Source organism: Salvelinus sp. IW2-2015, unplaced genomic scaffold (genome assembly GCF_002910315.2).
Source record: "Salvelinus sp. IW2-2015 unplaced genomic scaffold, ASM291031v2 Un_scaffold2343, whole genome shotgun sequence".
Taxonomy (NCBI): Eukaryota; Metazoa; Chordata; class Actinopteri; order Salmoniformes; family Salmonidae; genus Salvelinus; species Salvelinus sp. IW2-2015.
In genome coordinates, this window is record NW_019943668.1 from 11,492 (window position 1) to 27,404 (window position 15,913).

Below are 15,913 nucleotides of genomic sequence, written 5' to 3' on the forward strand. Positions count from 1 at the left end.
GATTCATCCTCAAATCAAATCAAATCAAATTTTATGAGTCACATACACATGGGTTAGCAGATGTTTAATGCGATCTGTAGCGAAATGCCTTGTGCTTCTGAGTTCCGAAACAATGCAGTAAAACCAACAAGTAATCTAACCTAACAATTCCACAACTTAACTACCTATAACACACCACACAAGTTAAAGGGATAACGAATAGTGTACATAAAGATATATGAATGAGTGGTGGTACAGAACGGCCATGGCAAGATGGAGTAAGATGGTATAGAGTACGGGTATTATACATATGAGATGAGTACCTGTAGGTATGCTAACATAAGTGCATGAGTTTTAAAGTTGGCTAGTGGTACATGTATTACGTTAAGATGCAAGATGCAGTAGATATATAGAGTACAGTATATACAGTGGGCAAAAAAAGTATTTAGTCAGCCACCAATTGTGCAAGTTCTCCCACTTAAAAAGATGAGAGAGGCCTGTAATTTTCATCATAGTACACTTCAACTATGACAGACAAAATGAGAAAAAAAATCAGAAAATCACATTGTAGGATTTTTAATGAATTTATTTGCAAATTAGTGGTGGAAAATAAGTATTTGGTCAATAACAAAGTTTTATTCAATACTTTGTATAATACCCGTTTTACTTGGCATGGCATAGATGAACAAGCGAGGAGGGTAGGCGTCAAACGTCAGTTCGGTGTAAGTGCTTGCACCAAAAAGGGGATTTTCGACCAAACACTGTTGCTGTGTACTAGGGAGAAACAAAGACCACCTATTTTGGCCGCCAGCGCCCGAATATCCTCCATTGCAGATCATCACATCCGGTCTAGCCAAGACAGGCAACAAGTGACAGGTGTGTCGCTGCACGAGAGACGACGCCGAAGCAGGACCCAGGCCCCGGCAGACACCCATGCCGACTTTCAAGCTACCCTCACCAAACATATCCGTAGCCACCCGTAGAACCAGGCCGGTTGAGATCTGGAGAACCCTGGGCGTAGGCCCAGTCCTAGAACCTTCCAAAATCGCTTCTTGACCCACGAAGCCACTCCTTCGCTTGCAGGACGCCGCCGGGCCCAGAGGAAGCGTGCTTGTTATGGACCGCTATCCGCATTGCATGCTGTAAAAGAACCCCCCGACCGGGCCAGAGCGGCCCCAGTTCTCATCCCTTCGAATGACCATCCACACCGTTGCGAGCTGAAGATGCGAAGGACACCAGGTTTTCGACTCAAGAGACACACCTCTCCACACCGTACGAGTGGCCCCATTCATCTTTCGCCTGACAGCGCGGATCAGTACAGTTCCTGGTGAAGCTGAAGCCTGGGGTTGAGGTTAGTCAGACCATTCTAGAAGGTGAAGCTGAAGCCTGGGGTTGAGGTTAGTCAGACCAMTCTAGAAGGTGAAGCTGAAGCCTGGGGTTGAGGGTAGTCAGACCAGTCTAGAAGGTGAAGCTGAGTTATCTGTGATGGAATGGCCGCTGTTCTGTCAGACCAGAGTCTGAGGTACCAGTCCAGGGATAATGTTGTTGATGGGACCGGCCTTTCAAAGTATTTCATGGCTACAGATGTAAGGGCTACGGGGCGAGAGTCATTTAGACAGGTTACCTTGACGTTCTTGGGCACAGGGACCATGGTGATCTGCTTGAAACATGTTGGTATTACAGACTGGGTCAGGGAGAGGTTGAAAATGTCGGACCTCAAGGACATTTCCATGTAGGAGGATTCCTTGTTCTCAAGGTTTCCCCAGTGATATTTCCGTGCATCATTTCCATGTACTGGAGGAAAATTCCTTGTAATCACAATGTCCCTGAGGATATTTCTATTCAAGAGATGTAGAATTCCTAAAAAAATTCTATTTTCCTGTATTTACTGTGTGAAACTCTCTCCAGCACTAATACAGGACATCTCTCACTGACTGTCTATGTTGAGCAACATCCTCTGCTCTGTACTACATGAACAGAAGGAATACAGATTACCCAGAAGACTGTGCTACATGAATATAAGCGAATATAGATTACCCAGAGGACTGTGCTACATGAACAGAAGGGAATATAGATTACCCAGAGGACTGTGCTACATGATCAGAAGGGAATATAGATTACCCAGAGGACTGTGCTACATGAATAAGAAGGGAATACGATTACCCGAAGACTGTGCTACATGAATAGAAGGGAATATAGATTACCGACGGACTGTGGCTAATGAATAGAAGAGAATATAGATTACCCAGACGGACTGTGGCTACATGTAGAAGGGAATATCAGATGTTACACAGAGACTGTGCTACATGAAGAGGAATGATTGATTACCGTAGAGACTGTGCTACTGAATAAGAAGGAATATAGATTACCCAGAGGAACTGTGCTCATCATGAGAAGGGAAATAGATTCACACAGCAGCGTTGGTGCTACAGTCTAATAGACTAGGTCGGAATATAGGTTACCCAGGTACGACTGGTGTACTCCTAAGACTGAACAAAGGAATATAGAGAGGAACCACCTTAACATATTGGTTTCAAGGAGCAAGTGCAGCGTTTACTGATTGAAGGACTGTGTAGCTGCATACGGATTGTGAATGGAGCCTAGCTAGTTAGGGCGTACCCGCTGATAGTCAGTCAGCGTAGCTCATAGATCAACGATACGTCACTCTGCGTTCTCACACGAATTCATCTGTGGTAGATGGTTTATATTCTCTTGCCTGTTGCAAGGGTCCGTTAGGCACTATTGTGAGTCGATCTGCGGGTAAGGTAAGACTAGATTTCTGTCGCGCTGCGCTACTTCGATTGTGTGGACGTGTGGACGAGAGGGTCCTCTGGTCTCGCTCGGCTCATAGTCGGGGTCGATGGGACGCTCATAAATTGCTTATACTAGTTTAATTCCGTGCTGTTAGAAGCGTCCTCTGGCTAATCTATTACCTCGGATCACTGTGTTCGTAGCTGCGGAATAAAGGAGCGGTTGAAAGCGAGTGGGTGAGTGTAACGGATGTGATGGCTAGCGTAGTTAGAGCGGGTACCGAGCGGCCTTAGTAGACCGTAGTCACTCAGTTACGTCACTTGCTCTTGAACCTAGAAGTAGTTTGTTGCTCTGCTCTGCAAGGCCGCGGCTTTTTGTGGAGCGATGGGTAAACGACGCTTTGAGGTGAACTGTTGTTTAGTATGTGTTGCAGCAAGGTCCCTGGTTAGCCGGTGTCGGGGCTTGAGGTGGACGTGCTAAAGTTATACTGTTTTTACATTGATGCTGTTGACGCTTCGGATCACTGGTTGCCTGCGGAAGGAGGAGGGTTGAAAGGGGGTAGAGTGTAACGTGATGTGAAATGTTGAGGCTAGACTAGTTAGGGTCCGTTTAGACACTTTCAGGCTTACGCGCACTTGCTCTGATTAGCCTGAAATATCTGTAGGTTTGTATTTTCCCCCTTGCTCCCTTGCAAGGGCCGCGGCTTTTGTGGAGCGATGGGTAACTGACCATGGTTCATGGCTCGTGAGGGACTGTTGTGATGTGTGCAGAGGGTTCTTGGTTCTGCGCCCGTGTCCGGGCAGGGTGACGCTCGTTTAAGTTTATCTCTGTATGTCTGTCTGCTCATACTCAATTGTAGAATAACAGGAAGTGTCTGGATAATAATTCTATCTTGCATTTTACTGGTGTCATAGGTAGGCAATCAGTGTTATCTTGGGTAATCTTATTCCCTCTGATCATGTAGCACCAGGGTCCTGAATCCAGAAGGGGATAATAAGATCTATTTAATCTTCTGTCTCAATGAGGGTACGGGCGATGTTCACATGGAAGTCATCTTGGGTAATGAAGGGAATCTAATAGTTTACCTTACGAGGGACTCTACACATGAAGGGATTTATAGATTATTTCAACATCACGCGGATGTACGTGGCCTACATGAAGGAGATTAGTATTCACCCAGAGGACTGGTATCACTGATAGAAGTGGAATGAGGGGTTAATCTGTATATCCCAGTAGGACTGTTGCCTACATGATAGAAGTGGATGGTGATACGATTCAGAGGACTCGCTCTAGCTACTTAATGAGCAATGAGGAGTAGGAATGCTGATCATACCCACGAGATTCTGTGCAGCTTAACGATTAGATAGGGATTTACTGCTCAGAGGATGTTGCTATCGAATAGAAGGGATAATGAATTATGTATACCCAGACGGACTCAGTTCTAGGTGATTGAGTAGAGAATAAAATCGTTATCCTGTATGTACTAGTGCGCAATGTTATACGAGGTCAATATACTTGACTTCACTCGCTCAGATAGTGATCTGTGCTAGCAGGTGTTACCAGGAATGGGTCACATCACTAGTAGTATGGAACCAGTGACTTGTCGACCGATAATCATGTAACAGAAGTGGCAATGGAGTGAGGACTTGACGACAAGAGGAATGGTAACCTCTCATGAACAGGAAGGAATATAGATTACCCAGAGCGACTGTGCTACGAGAGAAGGGATATAGATTACCCGAGGCCTGTTTACTCTACCCATGATACTATTACAAATGTGAGAATAATTTGAAGATTTACTGTTAAGAGATCGAGAACTGTGCTACATCGACAGTCATAGGAATACACTCACTGACGATTCACCTGATGGAGCGACTGTGAGAGCTACCAATGATAGCTAAATGTGGACAATATAGGACATGTAGACTAGAGGATCGGCTGTGTGCTTGACCAAAGATAGAAGTCTAGGTAAGACAGCGTGAATTCTAGATCTAACACTGACAGAGTGCACTCGTGCTAAATCCGAAGTAGCACATACTAGTTTTAACCAGAGGACTTCGTGTGTAGGCCCTAAATGAAATACTTTGAAAGGCCCGGTCCGAACATGGGACATAATAAAGACTTAACGCCAGATTGATCGTGCTACATTGAACGACGTGGAAGGGAATATAGATACGCGCAGAGGATCAGACTCTGGTCGTGACTGTACTCATGAACGAAGGGAATCATAGATTACGCGCAAGAGGAGTGTAGCTCAATTCAATCAATGAGGGACAGATATACTTCAATCTTTACCTTCTAAGACCTGGCTCTAGAGCTGACTACGTGCTACTGAGTCAAGAACAGACAGCTTCAGCTTCACGCATAGTGGAATACTAGAAGATTACCTCAGAGGACTGTGCTACATGAAAGGAAGGGATATAGATTCCCCAGTAGGATGTGCTAACATAGAATATAAAAAACATGAAGGAATATAGATTACCCAGAGGACATTTACGATTTTGGCTGGTCTTTGTGAGAGGGCTACCATCGGATCCATGGCGTACACCCTAGTCCTATGTATTTTGTGACAACTCATTTTAACAAAACTACAGGACTTGTCCGCTAACAGCGGGTAGTGACACTAAGACTAGTTGATCGGTCAGGCCTTTCGCTCCGGACAGGGGACTTCGTACACAGCACTGACTAGATCCTGCTTATTCTGTTGCTGGCGCGGCTTTCAGCATCGTCTCCTTCTAGACTGGTCCTGAACTAACCTCAACCCGCACCGGAAGGCTTCAGCTCCCTCTCTCTAGACTGGTCTCTGACTAACCTCAACCCCAGGCTTCAGCTTCACCTTCTAGACTGGTCTGAACTCCTAACCCCAGGCTTCAGCTCACCTTCTAGACTGGTCTGACTAACCTCAACCCCAGGCTTCAGCTTCACCTCTTAGACTGGTCTGACTAACCTCAACCCCAGGCTTCAGCTTACCCTCTAGACTGGTCTGACTAACCTCAACCCCAGGCTTCAGCTTCACCTTCTAGACTGGTCTGACTACCCTAACCCAGGCTTCAGCTTCACTTCTAGACTGGTCTGACCTAACCTCAACCAGGTTCAGCTTCACTTCTAGACTGGTCTGACTAACCTCAACCCCAGGCTTCAGCTTCACTTCTAGACTGGTCTGACTCACTCAACCCCAGGCTTCAGCTTCACCTCTAGACTGGTCTGACTAACTCAACCCCAAGCTTCAGCTTCACTTCTAGACTGTGTCTGACTGACCTCAACCCCAGGCTTCAGCTTCACCTTCTAGACTGGTCTGACTAACCTGCAACCCAGGCCTTCAGCTTCACTTTCTAGACTGGTCTGACTACTACCTAACCCGCTTCAGCTTCACCTTCTAGACTGGTCTGACTAACCTCAACCCCAGGCTTCAGCTTCACCCTCTAGACTGGTCTGACTAACCTCAACCCAGGCTCAGCTTCACCTTCTAGACATGTCTGACTAACCTCAACCCAGGCTCTCGCTCACCTTCTAGACTGGTCGACTACCTCAACCCAGGCTTCAGCTTCACCTCTAGACTGGTCTGACTGAACAGTGTCCGTTCCATCCCAGATAACTCAGCTTCACCTTCTTGACTGGTCAGGCTTCTGCCCCATTCATTTATATCTGTTGTTTCAGGATATTAGCCAGTGCCACAGACTACCAAATAGACGTCTAGGTGATACCCACACACAAGACAAATTTGGGTTCACCATAGACTTAAAGCCACAACGTGTATTGTACTCTGGTGCTGCCCACTGATGTATGAGTATGTCCTGGTTCCTGTTACCAGACTGGTGCTACTGTGTGTATGTGTACTCAACGTTGTCTTTTCACAGAAGTGGTTGTCTATAACCCTCGTGTGTGTGTGTGTTTAACAGTCTCCGTGTTTACTTGTGATACAGGCAGAGGAGGAATGTGGAGTGGTTGTGGCTGGCTAGGGGCTGTTAGACCATCTGGGCCTGTATTCATCCTTGTCTTGTTGGGACTGCTGATCTGAGATACAGTTGCCCTTTAGATCACACTGTATCAGATGGACATGGACAGGGAGGACCTGATCCCAGCTCAGCACTGCTAAGACTTCCACATATGGTTTTCGTGTTATCCATCTCTGGGAACATTACATCTGTGACTAATCGCAGCTTCAAGAGCATTAAGTCAAAGTAAAAGTTCATTTTCATTCTTCTGTTTCCATGATGTGAAACTAACACGGTTTGGAGTTTCGCTGACGGATGATGAGTTGAAAGATTCTGGGTCTGGCCCTGGTCAAAAGTAGTGCACTACCCTGTGGCATTGGTCTAAAGTAGTGCACTACCCTGTGGGCCCTGTCTAAAGTAGTGCACTACCTGTGGGCCTGGTCAAAAGTAGTGCACTACTCTGTGGGCCTGGTCCAAAGTAGTGCACTACATAGGGAATAGGGAGCCACTTGGGAGACAGCCTGTCCCTCTCCTTTTATCCACCAGGGAGAGAAGCTGACAACAGCTCTTCCTGTGTTCACCAGACACCAAAGAGGAAGAAAGGAAAAACAGTTTCCTGTTCCTGTACAGACGGTTGATGGGGACATCAGCTGACTCTAGACAGGGAAATGGATTCCTGTACAGATGGCTGATGGGACATCAGCTGACTAGACAGGGAAATGGATTCCTGTACAGATGGTTAATGGGGACATCAGCTGACTCTAGACAGGGAAATTGATTCCTGTACAGATGGTTAATGGGGACATCAGCTGATCCTAGACAGGGAAATGGACTCCTGTACAGATGGTTGATGGGGCATCCGCTGACTCTAGACAGGGAAATGGATTCCTATACAGATGGTTATGGGGCATCCGCTGTCTCTAGACAGGGAAATGGATTCCTGTACAGATGGCTGATGGGACATCAGCTGACTAGACAGGGAAATGGATTCCTGTACAGATGGTTAATGGGGACATCAGCTGACTCTAGACGGAAATTGATTCCTGTACAGATGGTTAATGGGGAATCAGCTGACTCTAGACAGGGAAATGGACTCCTGTACAGATGGTTGATGGGGCATCCGCTGACTCTAGACAGGGAAATGGATTCCTTACAGATGGTTGATGGGGCATCCGCTGACTCTAGACAGGGAAATGGATTCCTGTACAGATGGTTAATGGGACATCAGCTGACTCTAGACAGGGAAATGGATTCCTGTACAGATGGTTAATGGGGACATCAGCTGACTCTAGACAGGGAAATGGATTCCTGTACAGATGGTTGATGGGGACATCAGCTGACTCTAGACAGGGAAATGGATTCCTGTACAGATGTTGATGGGACATCAGCTGACTATACGGGGAAATGGATTCCTGTACAGATGGTTGATGGGACATCAGCTGACTCTAGACAGGGAAATGGATTCCTGTAGAAATGCTGGTCAGGATAGTAAAACCAAAAACACACAAATATCACAGAGCTGCTTTGAATCCATTTCCCTGTCTAGATGGGGACATCAGCTGACTCTAGACAGGGAAATGGATTCAAAGCAGCTCTGTGATATTTGTGTGTTTTTGGTTTTACTATCCTGGACCAGCAGTCCTCAAAAGGACAGTCTAATAAGGACAATGTGGGGACATTTCGCCGGTCCCCAAAAGGAAAAAGGCTATTTTAGCCTTAGGAGTTAGGTTTATGATTACATCTAGGGTTAGAATTAGGGTTAAGGTTAGATTTGAGGTTAGAGTTAGAGTTAGGGTTAGATTTGAGATTAGGTTAGAGTTAGGTTAGGGTTAGAATTAGAATTAGGGTTAGATTTGAGGTTAGGTTAGATTTAGGTTAGGGTTAGAATTAGAGTTAGATTTGAGGTTAGGTTAAGGGTTAGAATTAGAGTTAGGGTTAGATTTGAGGTTAGGTTAGATTTAGGTTAGGGTTAGAATTAGGGTTAGATTTGAGGTTAGGTTAGAGGTAGGGTTAGAATCAGAATTCATTAGGGTTAGATTTGAGGTTAAGGTTAGAGTTAGGGTTAGAATTAGAGTTATGGTTAGATTTGAGGTTAGGTTAAGGGTCAGAATTAGATTTGAGGTTAGGTTTAGGGTTAGAATTGGGGTTAGATTTGAGGTTAGGTTAGAGTTAGGTTAAGGGTTAGGGTTAGAATTAGAATTAGAGTTAGATTTGAGGTTAGAGTTAGGTTAAGGGTTAGGGTTAGAATTAGAGTTAGGGTTAGATTTGAGGTAATGGTTAGAATTAGGGTTAGATTTGAGGTTAGGTTAGAGTTAGGTTAAGGGTTAGGGTTAGAATTAGGGTTAGAATTGAGGTTAAGGTTAGAGTTAGGTTAAGGGTTAGGGTTAGAATTAGGGTTAGAATTGAGGTTAAGGTTAGAGTTGGTTAGGTTTAGGGGAAATAGGATTTGAATGGGATTCAATTGTTTGGTCCCAACAAGGATAGAACAACAAATGTGTGCTTGTTTGTATGAACATGTAAACTGAGAACGGCTGGGGGAGGAAACGTGATACAACATGTCTAAATGAAGCCTGTATCTGCAGGATTGACACAACCCACATGTAAATAKAACGTAGAGCTATAGAGAAGCATTGACCATTGTCTTTCATKATTTGGGTTAAAGTCTTGTTCCTCTTTCCTTCTGTGGTGTCTCTACATCTGTTTCCACAGACCACACAGTAAACAATATGCTGTGTGTGTGAGACATCAGAAACCTTATCAGAGGCAGACATTAACTGCATACAGTGTTGCTGTTGAGCTCTGTGAGAGGAAGTTTAGAACACTTTCCTGAGAGCAGAGATCATCAGCTGACTCTAGACAGGAAATGGATTCCTGTACAGTATGTTATGGGGACATCAGCTGACTCTAGACAGGAAAGATTGTAGATGGTCCTGTACAGATGGTTAATGGGCGACATCAGCTGACTCTAGACAGGGAAATGGATTCAAAGCAGCTCTGTGATATTTGTTGTTTTTTGGTTTTACTATCCTGGACCAGCAGTCCCTCAAAAGGACAGTCTAATAAGGACAATGTGGGGACATTTCGCCAGATTTGAGGTTAAGGTTAGAGGTAGGGTTAGATTTGAGGTTAGGTTAATGGTTAATCTAGGGTTAGAATTAGGGTTAGATTTGGGTTAGGTTAAGAGTAGGGTTAGATTGAGGTTAGGTTAGATTGGTAATAGGGTTAGAAATTGTATTAGGTTAGATTGAGTTAAGGTTAGAGTTAGAATTAGGGTTAGATTGAGGTTAGAGTAGGTTAAGGGTTAGGATTAGATTTAGGGTTAGATGTTGGTTGGGTTAGAATTAGGGTTAGATTTGAGGTTAGGTTAGAGGTAGGGTTAGAATAGAATTAATTTAGGGTTAGATTTGAGGTTAAGGTTAGAGTTAGGGTAATGGTTAAATTAGAATTAGGGTTAGATTTGAGGTTAGGTTTATTAGGTAAGGGTTAGAATCAGAGTTAGAATTAGGGTTAGATTTGAGGTTAAGGTTAGAGTTAGGTATTGGTTAAATTAGAATTAGGGTTAGGGTTAGGGTTAGGTTTAGGGGAAATAGGATTTGAATGGGATTCAATTGTTTGGTCCCAACAAGGATAGAACAACAAATGTGGGCTTGTTTGTATGAACATGTAAACTGAGAACGGCGGGGGAGGAAACGTGATACAACATGTCTAAATGAAGCCTGTATCTGCAGGATTGACACACCCACATGTAAATAAAACGTAGAGCTATAGAGAAGCATTGACCATTGTTTTCATCATTTGGGTTAAAGTCTTGTTCCTCTTTCCTTCTGTGGTGTCTCTACATCTGTTTCCACAGACCACACAGTAAACAATATGCTGTGTGTGTGAGACATCAAGAACCTTATCAGAGCCAGACATTAACTGCATACAGTGTTGCTGTTGAGCTCTGTGAGAGGAAGTTTATAAGCATTTCCTGTCAGAGGATCTCTAACTTTCCTGTCAGAATGGAATCTCTAGAACACTTTCCTGTCAGAATGGAATCTCTAGAACACTTTCCTGTCAGAATGGAATCTCTAGAACACTTTCCTGTCAGAATGGAATCTCTAGAAACATTTCCTGTCAGAATGGAATCTCTAGAACATTTTCCTGTCAGAATGGAATCTCTAGAACACTTTCCTGTCAGAATGGAATCTCTAGAACACTTTCCTGTCAGAATGGAATCTCTAGAACTTTCCTGTCAGAATGGAATCTCTAGAACACTTTCCTGTCAATGGAATCTTAGAACATTTCCCTTGTCCGAATGGAATCTCTAGAAATTTCCTGTCAGAATGATCTCTAGAACACTTTCGTCAATGAATTCTAGAACTTTCCTGTCAGAATGGAATCTCTAGAACACTTTCCTGTCAGAATGGAATCTCTAGAACACTTTCCTGAGAATGGATTCTAAGACACTTCTGTCAGATGGATTCTAAGAACACTTTCCTTCAGAATGGATTCTATAGAACCTTTGCTGTCAGAGTGGATCTTAGAACACTTTCCTGCAGATGGATTCTATAGAACATTTCTGTCAGAGTGGATTCTATAGAACATTTCCTGTCAGAGTGATCTATAGAACACTTTCCTGTCAGAGTGACTAGAACACTTTCCTGTCAGAGGAATTCTAAACTTTCCTGTCAGAGTGATTCATAGACACTTTCCTGTCAGAGGAATTCCATCCTTTTCAATGCTTGACACCAACAATAAATAAACATTTACGTGGGTGTATTCTCTGTTTACCCAGAAGTAAATCTCATGTAGTTTGTCAGTCTGTCCACAAGAGATTAACAAGGGTGTGAAACAATGTATACTTTCATAGTGACCGCAGAGTGTTGGGAATACGGCTCCTTTTCCCCTGCTGAAAAATATCTCTCGGCTGCTCGATTAAATCCTAGAATGATTATGTCATCATAATCTTTAGCCCAGATTTTTGGTCTGTTCTAGACATGATACAAACAAATTCACACAAACACATAAATACAAATATTACTTTGATATGATTTATTTTAAAATTGAAAATACAGCTTTAGATGTTGAAACACAAATAACGCAACTTATCCAGTAGAGGCCTGTCAAACCAAAGACAAAGCCAGGAGAGAGTTAGGTTCAACAGCCTGTCAAACCGAAGACAAAGCCAGGAGAGAAGTTCAGGTTCAACAGCCTGTCAAACCAAGACAAAGCCAGGCAGAGAGTTAGTTCAACAGCCTGTCAAACCGAGACAAAGCCAGGAGAGAGTTCGGTTCAAACAGCCTGTCAAAACCAAGCACAAGCCAGGAGAGAGTTAGGTTCAACAGCCTGTCAAACCGAGACAAAGCCAGGAGAGAGTTCGGTTCAACAGCCTGTCAAACCGAGACAAAGCCAGGAGAGAGTTAGGTTCAAACAGCCTGTCAACCATCACACGCCTTGCCTTGTGCTTCTTCTGTGAACATGTGTGGTGTGTGTAATGTTTTGTGGTGTGTGTAAATGTTTGTGTGGTGTGGTGTGTTATTTTGTGTGTGTGGTGTGTGTTAATGTTTTGTGTGGTGTGTAAATGTTTGTGTTTGTGTGTGTAAATGTTTGTGTGGTGTGTGTGGTGTAATGTTTTGTGTGGTGTGTGTGTTAATGTTTGTGTGTGTGGTGTGTGTAAATGTTTGTGTGGTGTGTGTGTTAATGTTTGTGTGGTGTGTAAATGTTTGTGTGTTTGTGTGGTTTGTGTGTGGTGTGTGTGTGTGGTTGTGTGGTGTGTGTGGTGTGTGTGTGTGTTGGCATGTTAGTAGAAAAACATTGAGAACATCTTCTCCTGTCACAACAGTCATATAACTGTATATATAGACTGGTCTGCAACATGAAACATACCTCCATTAGACTTATACAGGCAAAACAACAACCAATATGTCCATACTTTCAGAATAATCCTCAGTAACCTTTAACCTTCCCCCAATCAGACGGACATATAAGAAGATAGGGGGAGTTGTCGCATTTCTCCAGGTAGTCTCTCTACCGTACAGGGAGCGTCACGCGACGTCACTGTCCCAGTACCCTCAGGTAAAGCTACCTAACGGCCGGTAACGGGTTGGTCAGTCCCGGGAGAACACGTATTCCGTGTAGCTGGTCCAGATTTTGTCCTCGTTCGGGTCGCTGCTCGCGTACGCGCACGTGCCCGTGGAGCTGCAAGCCACCATGCGGAACCCGACCTCCGCGAGCCTGTCGAACGCCTGCTCGAGAAAGTTATACTTTAGATAGTACCGGGAGGTGTACCTCTCAGGTGGTTTGTCCGGGTCTCTGCTCTCGTTCAGAGTCTCTCGAAAACTTCTTTGGCCAGGGACGTCTTTGCGCAAACCGTTATTCTAGCCACTCGCCTGAACTTGGCGTCCGTTTGAATATCCTCCCGATGGTGTAGGAGCCCCGGTAACCAATGGTAATAAGCCAAACTTCTGGAACGGGGAGCGAAGGCTCGGAGTCGGGCTGCTCACCGCGGTCGTGGTGATGCTGCTTCTACCAGAGCGCAACGCGAGCGAAGCCTCTTCCGGTCCCCGTGGGCGCCCAGCTCGTCCCCCGAGAGAGTTGTCTTTACTCACTGCGGGTCTGAGGCGCTGTGAGAGCTCGTGCAGCTGGAGAAACTCTGCCTCCTTCTGTAACCGACCCCGCTCTCTTAAAGAAGTCCGGTAGAACGATGTCCCTTTCCCGCAGATAATCCAGAATATACCTGAACAGAAATCCGTCCCGGTCAAAGAAGTAGCGTCCTTTTCTGTCTTTCGGTATTTCTGTAGGGCTCTTCTGTATGAACATAGTCCACAGGAGAGAGTTTGGGACGGAGACTAAAGTTGCATGTCGAGTTACATACATTGCCGCCGACGTTTAATTCTATTAAATCAGAAAGGACGACTGTTGGTTCTCACTGTGTGCCATCTCTCTCTCCGTCGCGCGCCTGGGTAGAACTCCAACGGACTTGGAGAATCCAGGAAACGGACAAAAAATAACAACGGTACAAATGTAACGGTTTTGTTTATATGGCTGGAGTGTGTGGGAGGAGAGAGAAGGAGGAGACGGACTGGGGAGGCAGCAGAATATTGCTGAAAAGTTAACTCTTCACGGACGAGTTTGTGGACTTCCCTCAGTCAGTATGGAAGACTTCTCTTTTATTGGAAGTAAAGCTATAAAACTACTCAGACCGGAGGTGTGAAGTATTAAGTAAAAATACTTTAAAGTACTACTTACTGTAAGTAGTTGTTTTGGGGTATCTGTACTTTATTTTTTTATATTTTTGACAACTTTTACTTTTACTTAACTATATTTCTAAAGAAAATAATGTACTATTTTTACTCCGTACATTTTCCTTGACACCCAAAAGTACTCGTTACATTTCAAATGCTTAGCAGGACTGGACAATTGTCCAATTCACACACTTCTCAAGAGTCGTCCCCTACGCCTCTGATCTGACGGACTCACTAAAACACAATGTTTTCTTTTGTAAATGAGTGTTGGAGTGAGACCCCTGGATATCCTTAAAAAAAGAAAATGGTGCCATCTAGGTTTGCTTAATATAAAGAATGTGGAGTTATTTACACTTTTACTTTTGATACTGAAGTATATTTTAGCAATTACATTTACTTTTGATATTTAAGTATATTTAAAACCAACTACTTTTAGACTTTTACTCAGTTAGTTTTCACTGGGTGACTTTCACTTTTACTTGAGTAATTTTCTATTAATTATCTTTACTTTTGCTCAAGTATGATAATTGAATACTTTTTCCACCTCTGGTCAAGACAGGAAGAGACCGACATCTAGTGGCGATGAGGAGTACATATAAGGCCACGTTTACACAGGAAGCACAATTCTCATATTTTCCCACTAATTGTTATTTTTGACCAATCTGATCAGATCTTTTGCCAATAATTGGAAAAGGGTCAGAATTGGGCTGCCTGTATAAACTAAGTGATGGAGACCCTCCAAGACAACAGTGGTTGTCATTAGATAGAGACCTCCAAGACAACAGTGGTTCTCAATAGATAGAGACCCTCCAAGACAACAGTGGTTCTCAATAGATAGAGAGCCCTCCAAGACAACAGTGGTTCTCAATGATAGAGACCTCCAAGACAACAGTGGTTCTCTATAGATAGAGACCCTCCAAGACAACAGTGGCTCTCAATAGATAGAGACCCTCCAAGACAACAGTGGTTCTCAATAGATAGAGACCCCTCCAAGACAACAATGGCTATCAATAGATAGAGACCTCCAAGACAACAGTGGTTCTCAATAGATAGAGACCTCCAAGACAACAGTGGTTCTCAATAGATAGAGCCCTCAAGACAACAGTGGTTCTCAATAGATAGAGACCCTACAAGACAACAGTGGTTCTCAATGGATAGAGACCCTCCATGACACATTGGTTCTCAATAGATAGGAACCCTCCTAGTCGACAGTGGTTCTCAATAGATAGAGTCCCTCCAAGACAACAGTGGTTGTCAATAGATAGAGACCTCAAGACAACAGTGTTCTCATAGATGAGACCCTCCAAGACAACAGTGTTGTCAATAGATAGAGACCCTCCAAGACAACAGTGGCTCTCAATAGATAGAGACCCTCCATGACAACAGTGGTTGTCAATAGATAGAGACCCTCCAAGACAACAGTGGCTCTCAATAGATAGAGACCCTCCAAGACAACAGTGGTTCTCAATAGATAGAGACCCTCCAAGACAACAGTGGCTCTCAATAGATAGAGACCCTCCATGACAACAGTGGTTGTCAATAGATAGAGACCCTCCAGACAACAGTGGCTCTCAATAGATAGAGAACCCCTCCAAGACCAACAGTGGTTCTCATAAGATAGAGACCCTCCAAGACACAGTGGTTGTCAATAGATAGAGACCCTCCAAGACAACAGTGCTCTCAATGATAGAGACCTCCAAGACAACAGTGGTTGTCAATCGATAGAGACCCTACAAGACAACAGTGGCTCTCATTCGATAGAGACCTCCAAGACAACAGTGGTTGTCAATCGATAAGAGACCCTCCAAGACAACAGTGGCTCTCAAATGATAGAGACCCTCCAAGACAACAGTGTCTCAATAGATAGAGACCTCCCAAGACAACAGTGGCTCTCAATAGATAGAGACCCTCCAAGAAACAGTGGTTGTCAATAGATAGAGTCCCTCCAAGACAACAGTGGTTCTCAATAGATAGAGACCCTCCAAGACAACAGTGGTTGTCAATCGATAAAGAACGCCTACA

The 15,913-nt window shown here is 44.2% G+C and overlaps 2 long non-coding RNA genes and 1 pseudogene across 2 annotated transcripts in view; 1 reads left to right on the forward strand and 2 right to left on the reverse strand.

The window, feature by feature from the left end:
* The first annotated feature begins 11,692 nt into the window (after window positions 1-11,692).
* Window positions 11,693-15,913, forward strand: part of LOC139025185 (uncharacterized) — a 5,346-nt gene continuing 1,125 nt past the window's right edge. Inside the window, exons 1-3 of the long non-coding RNA XR_011476641.1 lie at window positions 11,693-11,802; window positions 11,850-11,937; window positions 11,984-12,071. This is a non-coding gene — a long non-coding RNA (uncharacterized lncRNA). The remainder of the gene's footprint in view (window positions 11,803-11,849; window positions 11,938-11,983; window positions 12,072-15,913) is intronic.
* Window positions 12,127-15,913, reverse strand: part of LOC139025184 (uncharacterized) — a 5,811-nt gene continuing 2,024 nt past the window's right edge. The window contains exon 2 of the long non-coding RNA XR_011476640.1: window positions 12,127-12,601. This is a non-coding gene — a long non-coding RNA (uncharacterized lncRNA). The remainder of the gene's footprint in view (window positions 12,602-15,913) is intronic.
* On the reverse strand, window positions 12,328-13,676 carry LOC112073717 (BTB/POZ domain-containing protein KCTD12-like; annotated as a pseudogene).